This window comes from Heloderma suspectum, chromosome 1 (assembly GCF_057233095.1).
Source record: "Heloderma suspectum isolate Gila_16-S chromosome 1, 16-S_ref, whole genome shotgun sequence".
NCBI classification, from domain to species: domain Eukaryota; kingdom Metazoa; phylum Chordata; class Lepidosauria; order Squamata; family Helodermatidae; genus Heloderma; species Heloderma suspectum.
The window spans coordinates 22,051,843-22,067,558 of record NC_139458.1 but is presented as its reverse complement, the minus strand read 5'-3'; the positions used below and the strand labels follow the sequence as shown (position 1 = coordinate 22,067,558).

General features: G+C 44.2%; 1 long non-coding RNA gene across 2 annotated transcripts; it reads right to left on the bottom strand.

Annotated features, from left to right (window-relative positions):
- Positions 1-1,776: 1,776 nt before the first annotated feature.
- On the bottom strand, positions 1,777-15,361 carry LOC146357003 (uncharacterized). Of its 2 annotated transcripts, none has more exons than XR_014788300.1 (4): positions 15,298-15,361; positions 8,661-8,972; positions 6,384-6,516; positions 1,777-4,162 (listed from the first exon to the last, which is right to left on the bottom strand). It is a non-coding gene; the product is annotated as an uncharacterized LOC146357003 (long non-coding RNA). The 2 variants fall into 2 exon arrangements; XR_014788299.1 differs by having other exon boundaries at positions 8,661-8,977; positions 15,298-15,345.
- Positions 15,362-15,716: the final 355 nt, after the last annotated feature.

Below are 15,716 nucleotides of genomic sequence, written 5' to 3'. Positions count from 1 at the left end.
CTAGCAGTCCAGCTTAATTCCAACCCTTACCATTTGAAGCACTGCTGCTACTATCCAGGAAGCCCAGTGCTTAGAGTGGCCACTTACACAGTGCCAAAAAAGAGGACAAAAGCGGGTACAGATTTGCATATGCTAATTTATTAGTACAGGTGCCGATTTGGAAAGAATTATTATAATTGAAATAGGAATACAATACATCTCACCATCAGAGGTGACCTGTATACTTACTGCTCAGTCTGCTAAATGCTAATTCTTGGTAGGCTCCTTCAATGCTCCTGCTCTCCCTTCTTATGGTTCTTCATCTTTAAACTGGACTTGGATTGGATCTTTCAAACAGAGAACACCTTGAAATAGATGACCATCCTCTGAAGGCCCTTCAAAAAGAGGGCTGTCCTCTGTAAAGAAGGACACATGGCCACCCTACCACTGGTACAGGAGGGGACCCACAAGAAGTCACACTGCCAAGGGCCCTCTCAAACCTGGAAATGGTCTTGGTAAAACCAAACTATGAAAAGGCCACATTTTCTTCTTTTTTCCCCTCAATCCTGTTTCTAAATAATGCCATTGGAAGGTACATCTTGTATTTGCCAACCTCAAGTGGAAGTCTTCAGATGCCGATCACATCCACCAAATTCTAGAGAACAGAAATCCCTGGTTTCTTTCCAATTGCCATTCATCTCTCTTCTTACTGTCAAAAGCATGTAATCTGCCAAGCACTGTTGCTATGCAACCTCTGGTAATTTTATTTTTTATTTATTAAACATTTAGGCTGCTTTTCAACTAAGTCGGCCTTCAAAATGTCTTATGACACCCATTAAAAAAAGTTAAAAGATAAAATCCATTAAAATCCAAGAAGCCTTTTACTGAAATCCTTTTGTGAAAGACATTCAGCTGTAACTGCTAGTTCCAACTTCTTCACACAATGCAAACCATGGAATTGGCTACCACAGAATGTGGTGATAGCTTTAAAAGGGGATTAGACATACTCATGAAAGATTAGGCTATCAATGCCTACTAACCATATACTACCTCCGCAGTCAGAAGCAACATGTCTCTGAATACCAGTTGCTGGTGAGTAACAACAGGAAAGGTCTATTCCCCTCATGCCCTGTGTCTGGGCTTCCCAGAGGTATCTGGTTGGCCATGGTGGGAAACAGGATGTTGGACTAGGCTTTTGAACTGATCCAGCAGGGCTCTTCTTACATTATTATGTTCCCTTCTGCATTGCTGGAACGCCTCTCCTGGCATGACCCAACCCGTACGCTACACTCTGCATCTGAAGCCCTCCTCCAGGAGCCTCCTCCAAGGGAGGCTTGGGGGGTGGCAACAAGGGAGAGGGCCTTCTCGATGACTCCCCGTTTATGGAATAATCTCCCTGACGAAGTCCACCTGGCACCAACATTGTCATCTTTTCGGTGCCAGGTTAAAACTGCCCTCTTCCCCCAGGCATTTGGCAGTGTATGAGTTTCTTCATTGTCTCTGACTGTTTTAAACTGTTTTAGATATAGGTTGTTGTTGTGTGTTATTTGTTCAGTGTCATTACGTAAATGTTTTTATATTTTATATAATGTATTTTAATGGTTTTTAATTTTTGTGAACTGCCTAGAGAGCTTTGGCTACAGGGTGGTATAGAAATATAATAAATGAAATGAACTTGCCATTAATTTCCTTCCTTCTTCCCCACCACATTAGCTTTCCACGGCTGAAGAACCTTCCCAAAGAGGACAGGCTCCATCACTGGAGCATTTTAATTTAGTAAAAAGATGACCAGTGGGGCAGGGGGTTGCACATATTTTTATTTAAGAATTTGTTTCTTTACCATATTTCTTAGCCACCTTTCAAGACCATGGACTTCCCAAGGCGACTTACAATATAAAAACAGTTACAATGCAACATCAAATATCCAACAGCAGCAAATACCATAGATACATTTTCAGTTAAAAGCCAAAGAGAACAAGCTTAAATGTTTTTAAAGCCCCCTTCAAAGCAGCCACAGATGGATATCACTTGGGAGGGAATTCCAATGGGGAGGAGCCACCACTGAGAAAGCCTTGTCTTAAGTGCCCAGAAACCTAAGTGATCTCAGCAGCAGGCAAGTAAGTAGAGCTTTTGAAGATGATCTTATAGCATAGGCAGGTTCATACAGGTGTAGGGGTCCTTCAAATAAGTTGGACCCAAACCATATAGGTCTTTAAAGGTCAACAAATGAGGTTGAGATAAACTATTCTCAGAAATGCCCCCCCCCCATATTCAGGCACATCCGAGAACAATTTCTCTCCCACTCATTTGTTGCATTTAGTGCCTTTCTGTTTAAAGGTCAACACCAGCACTTTGAATTGGGCCCAGAAATGCACCAGCAAGCAGTGCAGTTGGTACAAGATTGGTGTGATATGATCTGTCTATCTAGCTCTAAGGATACAAGTGGACACATTTTGTATGGACTGAAGTTCCCAAGGTCTTCAAAAGCAGCCCTACATAGAGCATATTACAGTAGTCCAGTCTGGATGTAACTAGCACATGCATACCTGAGCCATTCTGAGATATGAAGATGATGGGGGGTGGAAAGTCAATTCACATAAGCCTTTCTTGTACTTTGCAGCCTACATGAGTTGATTAATAGGTCTGAGCACTTGGAAACCCATCCTTCAGTAAGTGTCCAGATCAAAACTCCAACTCAATTGACCTTTTTTCTGAATATTCTCATAAAGCATTTGCAAGATTGGTTCAAAATGACAAAACACGCTTAAAAAAGCACATTTGGATTGCATTTATCAAGACAAGAGCAGTTGTATCAATCTGTCCTTCTCCAGGGCTATGCATTCAGCTAAATGCCCTGACCCTTCTCATGAGTGATGATGACTGTAGACAGTGGGGCAAAGGTAGGTATCTCCATTTATTTCAGTGGAAAGACATCACATTAGGCACACCCCTTGGCCACATGGAGCTGCGCTGGGGAAACACAAGCATGACCGCTTCCTGCCTATCTGAAGTTGCACATACTTGCTTGCTTAAGTCAACCATGGAGGCCTTGCTCCCACCCTTTACTACAGTAAGTGTATATGGTTACAGATGTACCAGTACACAGCAGTCACAACAGCCCTTACAACTGGCAAGGTGAACCCAACTTTCTCCTGTCTTTGCTAGTCCTACAAGTTTTGCTGCAGAACTGGCTGTACAGAGCATTGATTGGCTGGTGCCCAGCTGTGCCCAGCACTGATTGGCTTACAGCTAGCTGATTGGCTGGCAGCACTAGTTCCACTCCCATGCCCTTCCCCGAATGGCTTGATATATTCTTACAGATGTATTGTGTGTTTTCAATGGGGTGCATGAATGCTCATGTGTTTGTTCAGCGCTCTCTCTGTCTCTCTCTCTCTCAAATAACCCATTTGTAAAACAGCTCCAGAGAGCGGGGAGGAGGACTACAGCTGTAAGACAATCAACCCTGTGTAGTTCCACTGCAGAACCTGCAGAAATTTGTTTCCCTTGTGCTCCATACTGGAGAGGCATAAGTACGATCTCTCAACAACACAGTGACTGCACATCCTGAGACTTCTGTATCCTCTGTACATCCTTATGCTCCCTAGAATTAATGAGGGTACAGAGCAGGTTTTCCTCAGTACTAGCACCAACTCTGCAGAATAGTCTACCCAAGTGACCTATTGGGCCTCTTTCTTCCCTGCATTTCATTGGCAGGACAGGTGAAAATGTTTGTGTTTAAGAAAGCCTTGGTAAATAGGTGGTGCTGACTAGTTAAATATGGCATGTCTCGGAATCCCTTGTTATAGCTTAATGTCATTAGTTTTTTAGTTTATTGTTTTTCATTTGATATTTTCCCCAATTTTTGACTGATTGATTACCTTCTGTGGTTTTCCTATAAATTTTACTGTCCACCACCTCAGGTTGCTTTGGTTAGATTGCCTATGGCACATGATAAATTGAAAATTAAAATATGCATGCATTAGAGTGCCTACATCTGCAAAAGACTACTATATAAAGGCAAAAACCTATATATTCTTAAAGAAATCCCATTTTTAGATCTTCCTGTGCTGCAGGATTGTCCAAGCTATATCTAACGGTACTCCGAGACAAAGTTCAGCATCTATTATGCATTTTCCAGTGACTTCTTGATAGCAGTGGATTGGTTACCATAGTAAATACAACCCTGTTTGCATATAGAGAGAGAAACAGAGCAAAGTAAATGGTTAGAGCTAGGATAGATAATGCTACACATGAACATACATAGAAACCTTTTAAAACATTTTGTAATTTTTTTCTCTAGAGCTGAAGTCAGTTCTATGGAACATCATACATAATTCACCAGCATTGGAGGCCTACAAAGAAAGCCTGTGTCATGTATTGAATTTGAACCAGGGAGATCTTTGGACCAGGGAGAAAACCTTTCTGCGTCATGAAGCTCACTGGGTGACTTTGGACCAGGCACTTTTTCTCAGCCTAACCTACTTCACAGGGTTGCTGTGAAGATAAAATGGTCTCAGCCTGAACTGGAGTTCATTGCAGGAAGGGTGAGTGACAATATGATGAAAATGAAAACATAACCCATGAGAAATGAATTGTGACTGAAGTTAGTCATCCCATTCATTTCAGTGGATCTACTCCATTGCGAGCAGTTTGTGGTTTAGCAATTTCACCCATCAGATAAAATTTGCATTTTTTTCCTTTGTAAGGGCTAACTGATCAAATAAGTGGTTATATGCTGATCTTTTCAAGTACTATCCCCCTCTCCAAATTTTAAAACAGTTCCAAAAGTTCCCCAAGCATGTGAGTGTGGTGGTGTGTGTTTCGGGGTGGTGGTGTATGTTTCGGGGGGTCTTTCTTCATGGGAACTATCCAACAGACACTCATAAATGTTTCACTGAAAAGTGATATAGATGTTTGCTTTGTGCTGCTGGTCTTTTTCAGGCCGCAGCTTGAAGAACTAAAAATCCAGCAAAACTGGTTTGACTAGGGAGACCGTGGTGGAATACAAAAATCAAAGTGTCTGTCGCGAGCAATGGCAATTCTACATTACCACTCCCAAGTCTTTGATAAGCTCTCATCTGTAGGCATATAGATGTCATTTAAAGAAAAACCCTACTGTATCAGACCAAAGATCCATCTAGCTCACCATACTTTTCCCCACAGCACCCAGTCGGATGCTGTTAGACCAAGTGTGGGCAACTGAGGGAGGTCTGGGAGCCATTTTTGTACCATGGGCCGCAATCTTGTCACTGCTGCCATGTAGATTTCCATAGGGCACCAGTGACAAAACCACTGCCGCCACCACCGGATTCACATTCTGCAGTGGCTTGCCACTGAAAACCAGCAACAATTTTGCTTCCCCCCACTCCCGTGAATTTCAGTGGTGGTGGGGCTGCATGTGCCTCAAAGGCTGTGTGTTGCACATCCTTGCTCTAGACATTCACAAGCAGGGCGTGAAAGCTACAGCATCCCCACCAACTGCTCGTCTGATGGCGGCGAGACCAAAAATTTCAAGACTTTCAGTCTGGATCTATACCTGCAGCCTCACCCTTGAATTTTCCAAGAATTCTAGTATATTCTATAATATAAAAAGTCACATGCTATTTGTGGAAGGACTGCCTTCCATAGGAACATGACATAAGAATAGCTTTGGTAGGTCAGATCAAAGCTTTGGTAGGTCAGATTTGGTAGGCCACCAAGCGCCCTGTATGCAACAGTGGTCAGATGTATGCTTCAATGATTCTCACAAACAGGATGGAGAGAGATATCCCCTATTGTTTTCCCTTAGTACCTGGTAATCAGAGATATAATACCTTGATGCATGGAGGTTTTATTCCAAACCCTCATGGCCAATAACCATTGACTGACCTATCCTGCATTCATTTGTCCAATCCTTTAAAAATATTACATATTGGTTTGCGTTTTACAGCATATACGTTGTGGAAAGCAAAAGACAAAAATCCAAACCTCCTTTTATTGGAAGTATCATTCAGGGTTTGTTTTTGTTTTTAGTTTGGAAAATGATTTCCTATTGCCAGAAAAAATATTTGAGCTACAAACCACTAAAGCGTTCAAAGAACCTGGCAGCCTGTTCCAGTCACATGACCTTTGGCTCATTAAGTTCTGCATTTCTACTCTGCCCTGCAGCAGCTAAGCTCACACCAAACCTCCTCTCTCTCTCTCCCTCTCTCCTCTCCTCACAGATTGTAGAGAAAGAAGAGGGGTAGCATGAGCCAGCATGAGCATGCAAAGAAAACATGGGGATGCTCTCCCCCCCCCGCCCCCCAGAATTAAAATGACAGTGTCAGGAGAAAGAAGAAAACTAAAAAAAGAAAAATGCATCAAATGATGTTTGAATCAAAAAAGAAACACTGCAAGGAGTCCATATCAGGCAAAATGCATACCCAGAAGGGTTAAAACATAACGCATCTCTTCAGATTGATTTCAAAGGTTTCCATCCTGTTTTGTTTCTTAGGCATTTCTTTTCACCTCCTTGCCATTCATGGTGCAATACATCCTTTCCTTCTTGGCTTTCTCCTGTTAAAAAGAGTGTGTGGTTATTTATTGCATTCGTGTTTAGCATTCTAATTGTTTCGTGTTCTTCGCATCTGATGCTCCAATAAGCGCTTTTATACTGACTAGCAAAATGCCTGTCATTATGATGGGTGGAGTGCGTGGGGCGGGAGGACTTGTATATTGCGAAGACTGGGGTGGGGGAAGAGGAATGCAGTGTGCACATTGCAACCTCGCCCCCCCCCCCCGGATTCCTGCCAGTGAGGGCCAGGCTACCAAGCGGCAGGGGTGGAAGCGAGATTTTGCTCTCACCACAACAGTGTCATACCCTACAACATTTCAGAGATGAAAACAGGGACATGCTTGCAACACTCCAATTTGCACAGCAATCATCACTGACTACCTTCCCCTACACCAGGGCTGGGGAACCTGTGGTCCTCTGGATGTCGTTGGACTCCAACTCCCATCAGCCCCAGCCAGCATGGCCAATGGGCAGGGATGATGAGAACTGTAGTCCGGCACCATCTGGAGGGCCACAGGTTCCCCAGCCCTGCCCTATGCACACACAGACTACACACTGCTCAACAGTCCTTCACCTACTGTATACTTGTATCAGTTTACTCTACAATAGCCTACCCCTCCAGATTGTGTTGAACTGCAACTCTCATCATCCCCATCCGGTGGAAGCACCATTTCCTTTCTATGGGAATAACAGCTTTTGTAAATCAATTTTGAAGAGCTGTATATAAATGCAGTATAGGGTGGCCATGTGTCCTCTTTTAGAGAGGACCCTCTATTTGAAGGGCTATCCTGTGCAATTCTAGTTTAAAGATAAACATCCCTAAGAACTGTTGACCATTACCAGTTAGCACCTGGGCAGCAGTAGGCAACCTGGTCACAGTTTTCTGCACTATGGTGAGATGTACTATTTCAATTATAGCAATACTTTCTACATTTACATCTATACATATAAATTAACATATGCAAGTGTTATGCAAACATGTGCCCTGTTTTTTGGTGATGCATACGTGGTCACCCTAATGCAGAATTGTCACTGTGGTGAAGTGATTAGAGCACAGGTAGGCAACCTTCTGGGGCCATGGGCATATTTGGCAATTTCAGAAACTGTCCTGGGCACCACCACAAAATGGTTGCCATGGGAGGCATGGAAAGGACAAGTGACCTGCTCAAAAGACTGAGTACATGGCAGAAGGGGGGCCTGAGCCACAAACACACTAAACAGCTCCTTTGAACCCACATTTTTCTGCACCAACAGAAACCTATTTCAGAGCAATCCCAGCTGCCGGTAAGAAAATATGTAATTTGTTTTTAAGTGGGAGGGGTAGGGCACCTTGGTGGGTGCCAAGAAAGGTGCCCAGGGGTGTATTGGCACCCCTGGGCACCACACTGCGTATCCTGGATTAGAGTTTCAGACTAGGAGCGGGAAGACCCCTGTGCAAATCCCCACTCAGACATGAAACCCACTGGATGGTGACCCTGGGCCAGTCACTACCTCTTAGTCTAACCAGTTCATATAGTTGTTGTGATGATAAAATGTTGGGGAGAACCTTGAGCTCCTTGGAGGAAAGGTGGGGATATAAACAAAATAAATAAATACTGTCAAATAAGATTAAAATAATTGGCATTGCATTTTGGGAACTGAGATGTATCAGTTATAATTTTTTACTCTTGTTTTGATCAAGCCAGTACCACAAAGCAAGCATTAGTCATATAATTGTTTTAAGTCAATGTTGTTATTGGTTCGTGCTGGGGAGACACGGCTTTACAGAATTTATTCATACTGACACAGTGCATGCGGTATGCTGCAGGGCCAACATTTTCAAAGGGCTCTTTTAAGTTAATGCCAGTTTATTACAGTGTAGAATGAAGGTTGATTGTACATTCCAGCACTGCTAAGCCCTATTTTGGAATGTTTGTTCATTGTGTCAAGCAACAGCAAATTGAGGGTAGCATTTTCCCCTTGCGCCAGACAATAAAATGGCACTGGCAGGACTGCTTTTTTTTCACTCCTGTAATTGATTAAACAGAAGTGTTGCATTACAAAACTGAAGGGGACATTCAGCAAATGTCATGCTGAGGCAGCTTCCTGAGTAAAGAGGTTTCTGGCTGTATTTTTCTTGCATCCCTCCCTGGAGTGGATACTTTACCTTGAGACAGCGTTCAGGTCTTGCTTATTTTTAGAAGGATTTGCGATTCAGTTTAAGAGATCATTTAAAAGCCTCCACCTAATGCCATGCAGCATTTCACCACACATTTCAAGGGCACATTTTAAGACCTCCCTTAGAATAATTGTCTTTTTCTTTCCTTTTCTTTTTTAACCTCTCTTGATTCAAAGAGCATCACATGCATATCTGATAGGCTGAAGTTCTGTTGCCTTAAAATACTTGCTGTTCAGCAGGCTGAAAAGGGATGCATATTTAGGGCAGCAGCCATGATGGAGGAGGTCTTTTGGCTGTAAGCTGCACTGGAAGAGAAAACATACATTCATTCTTTAGCAGTAGCAAAGGCTTGTTCAGCTTTATTTTTATCAGGGAGTCCAATTTAATTTTTAGTGTGCCACCATGACCTGCCACGTTAATAATAGTCTGGTTTTATATTGGCGGGGGGGACACATACCACCTTTGTATCTTATGAGCTGCCTCTGCTTTTGTTTTTAAGTTTCTTTCAAATCAAAAAGATGCATATGTCATACCAGCAAAAACCTACAAATGAGAAATTTTCTCTCTCTGGAACTTTTGCGGTTAAGGGGAAAGGAAGCACCTGCCTCAGCCCAGTAATTAACTAATTTCTGTTGAGAATTCATTTTATAGTTAAGGTTGTCCCAAGACGTTTTGATGTCTGGAGTACAAAATTCAAATGCATCTGCACACCCACAAACACATATCGCTAATAAGGGGAACAACCCACCGGGAATTTTTCTAGCACACACCTCATTGAAATGAAAAGCAGCTACACAAACGTACTACCCAAATCCATCAGAAGCATCTACCTTAGAATCTTATCTAGCAGCAGGACCACCTCTATTTAACACTGACCAGTTTCAGTGCTATAGCAATGTACAAGTCCCCTCACATTCTGAAATTTAATCAACTGAAAATACAGACCAGAAAGACTTCTATACTGAGAGTGCCCATACAAAAGAAAAGGGTAAGAAGACAATGAAGCCAAGTTTAGAGTTTGTGGTTTGGGGTAATTACCACCCAGCATCTAATTTGCCATTCTTGGCAAGAAGTTGGAGAGGATGATGGCTTCTCAACTCCAGGCACTGTTGGATGATACTGATGTTTTAGACCTGGTTATAGGATGGAAAAAGCCTTGGTCGCCCTGGAGATTGACGTATGCTGGGGAGTGGGCAGGGGGATGTGACCCTGTTATTTCCCCTGGACCTCTCAGTGGCTTTTGGTACCATCAAACATGAATCGTTTCTCTGGGCTGGGCCTAGGAGGCATGGTGTAACAGTGGTTCCAATCCTTCCTGGAGGAGCGCTCTCAGAATGTGGTGCTGGGAGACTCCTGTTCCACCCCATGGTCATTGGCCTGTGGATTGCCGCAAGGTTCCATCTTACTTCCCATTCTTTTTAACATCTACATGAAACCACTGGGGGAAGTCACATGGAGATTTGGGCTAAAGTGTCACCAGCATGCAGATGATATACCCCTCTGCCTCTCATTTCAATCTACTTGTCCCAGGGAGGCTTTGGGATTCTTGGATCAGTATCTGGAGGTGGTTTGCTGGTGGATGAGAGGCTGAGGCTTACTCCAGACAAGACAGAGGTGCTGTGGGAAACTGACTATTCCAGATGGAGGTTTGTAATCAGTCTTAGATGGGGTTGCATTCCTCTTGAAGGACCAAGTACACAGTCTGGGAGTTCCCAGGTGACAGCAGTAGATAGAAGTACTTTTAACCAGCTTAGGCTGGTACACCAACTGCAGCCTAACCTGGAAAGGATAGACCTGCTTCAGTTATCCATGCAGTGGTGATGTCCAGACTGACTATTGTAATTTGCTCTACATGGGACTGCCCTGGAAGACGGCTCAAAAACTTCAGCTGATGCAGAATGCAGGCTCCCTAATATTGGGGGGGGGGGGCATGGCAGGCTATGTGACATCTAGTACACCAGCTGCACTGGTTGCCAGTGTGTTTCCAAGCCTAATTTGAAGTGGTGGTTTTCATATTCAAAGCCTTAAAAGGTTTGGGGCCAAGTTACTTTATACCTTCATCCATCCAGACGGCCTGCACTTTGATGTCAGTTGCCAAAGCCCTGTTCATAGGCCCACCAGTGGGGACAATCAGACTGGCAAGTACTAAGGAGTGGTAGGCCTTTTTGGCTGTGACCCCATGGATGTGGAACACATTGCCAACTGGGGTGTGTCAGGCCCTGTGTTATTACAGGTTTTTAGAAGAACTCTTAAGATACACTCGTTTTCTCTCAGCTTTGCTTAAGAGAGGTTTTATGGGCTGGTGGTGAATTGCTTTAGGTACTGTTGTCTAAATATTTATTGGAGTTTTGTATTTATTGAACATTATGTTTTCATTGTAGCTGTTTTTAAAATGAATGGTTGATTTCAGATGTAGGTTTATTGCTTTATTATTACAACTTGTGTTTATATTAAGTTTTGTACGCCGCCTCAGAGGAATTTTCGCTTAAAGGTGGCATACAGATATTGTAAATAGCAATAATAAATATTTATTTTGCATGGTAAACTCTCAGAACGGTTCTTCTCTTACTCTGAACAGTTTTGCATAACTGGCATTATGCGACACACATACCCTACCAAAAAGGCTGGATTCAAATTTTACCAGCAGTCACAGAAACATTATTCTGGTTAGGGAAAAATTAAATAAGAACCAGCAGTCTTGTAGTGACCAGGGCTAGAAGTGACCTTCAGTCAGTTCACTTCCCATCACATTATTATCACACTGCCATTTTTCAAAGTAGCAGAGGGGCTAAGGATCCAGTAGCCCAAGATTTTCCAGGTATGAAGATTGCAGACTAAATTAATTAGTCTCTGATAGGTTTTGCAAGTATCAGATTATACCTAGCTTTCTGGGAGAAAGAAGCAATGGCTGACCCCATTTCTGAAAATATAAATGTCAGCTGTAACTCAGATCTGTCCCTTGCTTTGGGCGAAACACAGGTTCCTGGCTAGGCAGAGAGCAGAAATAAAGAGAAACATGACAGTCTATACATTGGCAAAGTTGGAGATTAATTTTAGATGGAGCACCAGGTAAAATAGTTAACTGAAGCCAAATTGTGCAGTACTATCCAGTGGTTGGGGCCACAGTGGCTTAGTTGTTAAGATGCTGAACTGCAGACTGGAAGGTCGGCAGGTCAGCAGTTCGAGACCCGAGTGCTGCGTGACGGAGTGAGCTCCCGTCTTCGTTCCCAGCTTCTGCCAACCTAGCAGTTCGAAAGCAAGAAATTGCAAGTAGATAAATAGGTACTGCCTCGGCGGGAAAGGTAACAGCATTCCGTGCACCTCGGTGTTCAGTCATGCCGGCCACATGACCATGGAAGCATCTTTGGACAGCGCTGGCTCTTCAGCTTAGAAACGGGGATAAGCACCGCACCCTAGAGTCGGACACGACTGGTTGGGGACACCTTTACCTTTTTATCCAGTGGTTGGACAGAATGGAAACCTCAGACACAAAGTTCCTCTTCAGGTCATGGAAAATCATCTTTCTCTGGTAGTAGATTCTGCCCTGAACAGTTAAATATGGTATTTTTCAAGGCACATGAAAAAGAAATATGTTTGCCCATGAGGAAAAAGATCCAAAATCAGTTAGGCAATACTTTTCTTGTTGTTGTTGTTGTTCAGTCGTGTCCGACTCTTCGTGACCCCATGGACCATAGCACACCAGGCCTTCCTGTCCTGCGCTCTCTCCCGGAGCGTGCTCAAGTTCATATTCATTGCATTGGTGATGCTATCTAGCCATCTCATCCTCTGCCGTCCCCTTCTCCTTTTGCCTTCAGTCTTTCCCAGCATCAGGGTCTTTTCCAGAGAGTTTTCTCTTCGCATTAGGTGGCCAAAATATTGGAGCTTCAGCTTCAGTATCTGTCCTTCCAATGAGCACTCAGGGTTGATTTCCTTTAGGATGGACTGATTTGACCTCCTTGCAGTCCAGGGGACTCGTAAGAGTCTTCTCCAGCACCACAGTTCGAAAGCATCAATTCTTCGGCGCTCAGCCTTCCTTATACTTTTCTTAGGACCAACCAAAATGTCACTATCTTACTATTCGGGGCAGAGGGGAGGTTAAGAAACATTCTCCTGTTTTGGGAAACATTCATTCGTGCACTTACAAACAAAGCAAAGGATTTTATCACAACCACCAATTTTCCACCTCATTACTCTTTCTTGTCCCATACCTCTCCACAGGCTGTGGAGCTTTGCACATCTTCCATTGGGAAGATGTGCAAATTTCCTGTGCAAGCTCCCTTCAAGCATTACTAAGGAACACTGCCAGCTAAATGCACAAGCAACTGTGAAAGCAGCTGGTGGCACTTTCTGTAACATCTGATGGCTCCCTGAAAGTCAAGAGCAGAGATGCAGCAAAGTTGTAAAGCCAGCAAAGAAAAGTTAAGTAGTCTAGCTATAAGATTATGAGAGTGGGAACGCAATGGTTTAGCAATAGGTGCAGAGAAGAAAGGAATGTTAGAGGTGCTGGACAGACATATCCTGTCCAGAATTCCCTGACGATGTGGGACAAATGCAATAATATTGGAGACTTCACCAATCCTTTGTCTTCTACTACCCCATTCCACAATACCAGCTCCACTGAGAAGAGTACAGCAGGGATCACTATCTACCCATTCCTTGATAGCTGCAGCTTGAGTTGAGTGGGTGGCCTTGAACAACTAAGCATCATCTGTCTCAGGACATATGGGTTAAAGTATATCCTTATCTCATGTTATGAGCAGAACCATGAGATAAGGATATACTCTAACCTATAATCCAAATAAATAAATAACACATCATTTCATGCCAGTGACACAGAAACCACAAGGAAAATTAGTCCTTTGCATCAGTATTTCAAAATTTAAAAATGCCCTGCTTCTTTTTAAGCCGTCTTGCCATTTTAGAGGGCTGACATTTTGATTTTGGGGCATTGGGATGTTATTAGCAAATGTGGATTTTGTTAAAGGAAAAGAAAAATCAAGGCCTCTGTCCTTGTCTCCTGATTAGGGCTCTACATGTGGTTTGGAAAATATTTTAATTGGCTCTCAGAGCTGAATTCTGAAATGTATCTACAAAGCAGGCTCAAGAATTCAGATGTCTCAGCAGCTGCTCCCCTACTGTCTTCCTTGTGTCTCTGGGCACCTTGCCTTTTCAGCACATTTCACCTGCATGCATAGTTATTTCCAATGGCTGTTCCATCATGTTTACTCTTTAAAGGGCCCTGCCCTTTATTTATTTCCACTTTAAACATTTTGCACATACATTCCCAGTACTTAATAATGGCAGTCAGGAAAAGAAATGGCAGCATCAACAAAAGTAACGAGGAGGGAAAATTGCAACTTCAGCATAGGTACAAAACCTAAGGAGAATCAGCCCTTATTCTTTCCATTACCTTTGTTACTGTCAATACTATTTTAAACAAACGTTAACAATCCATGGTGAAGGTAAGGGGGCACTAGAGGGGCAGGTTGCAGCACTAGCCACAGCATGATAGCTGGACTTGGGGAGTTGTGCATGAGACAAGCAAACTCCCACAAGTGCAGACGTCATGCCCTACAAATCAGCATTAACCTCAGTGTTTACAGGCTACATATCTCTAGATACCAGTTCCTGGGACAAACAACACCCCCACAAAACATCTGGAATGGCTACAGCTGGAAATAGGATGGAGACTTAGTCTGATCTATCAGGGCTCTTATGTTCTTTTGAAACAGATACTAAATACTAGGTCCTTGCATGTGGCTCCTGCAGCGTGAATCTCCTGTTATGGACCGTCTCAAGCTGAGAGGGAATTTGGAGTGGGGCAAAAAAACAAGAGCGCACAGGCACACACCAGTAAAATGCCATGAATGAGGCAGCGGGATGGTGCTCTAAAATACGCGTCTGGAAGCACTCAGTGTCAGGTCTAGTATGGCCCTAGAGGCCAACAGGCCCAGCCAATGTTCCATGTGAACTGAATAAAGGTGCTTCAAGATGGACGGTTCTTCGTGCTAATGGCCAGAAGGCATTGTGCAGCTATTCCATCTTTCCTTCCTTAACGGATTTTCTGCCATGAGGGGAAAAGAGGTGGCAGGGAAACTCATGAGGGCTATGAGCGGAAGACGACCGCATCTAGTCCCCTGTAGAATTCTGTGAACGAGGCAGGGCGATGGTGCCACAAGCCACATCTAGAAGCATCTTTTGTATGCCCTCAACCATATCCCACAGTCCTCAAGGGATGCATCAGTTGCTGGCAAGTTGAGGCAGGCAGGCTTTACTGGTGTACATGGGTCTGAGTAGGGGGCCATCTAATTTCATATTTCCCATTCTTACAATGTAGACGGGCGTGCCCCCCCCCACCCGCTTTTTAAATATTGCACGTCTCCCGTTTTTGTCGCTGTTTTAAGTACGTCAGTGATAGTCGATATATTAATGAATACAGAAAGGGAAGAAATCGCCTGTACGACTCTCCAGAAGGATGAATTTGCAGAAGGCAAGCGAGGAGGACGCCTCTTCCCGCCCACCCCATCTCGACACGCTCTGCTCCTACTACCCCTCCCCCACTCCCTCAGCCAAGCACTGACTCATTCTTCCCCTCAGCCCCAACTCTCGCGAGACCCGGGCTCGCCTTGTAAACGCGATGTCCTTTTGGGCGCTGGTAGTTCTTCGATCGGCGGAGACGAAGGGGGTGGGGGAAGGGAGGGAGGGAGCGAAAGAACGCACAAGGGGAGGTGACCGAGCAGCCTGAGTGACAAGCGCCCGGAACCAATGAGACAGAGCGAAGTCGAGCGTTGAGCCAATCCCGCGGCGGAGCGGGCGTGGCCTCGCCGGCGGCTGATTGATCCCAGCCTTGGCGACGGTGTTGTTCAGTCGGCGCGAGAACATTCTAGAGGTAGGTGCTCGGCGGCCATTACAGCCCTGCCCCTCCCCCCTCGCTTTTTTTTTTTTTAACACCCTAATGCCGCCGCTACGGCAAGTTTCGGCTTCGTGTGCGCGCGCGCGCCCCCGCCGTACCCCTCCCCCGTCCTCTCCGCGCGCGCCCCCGCC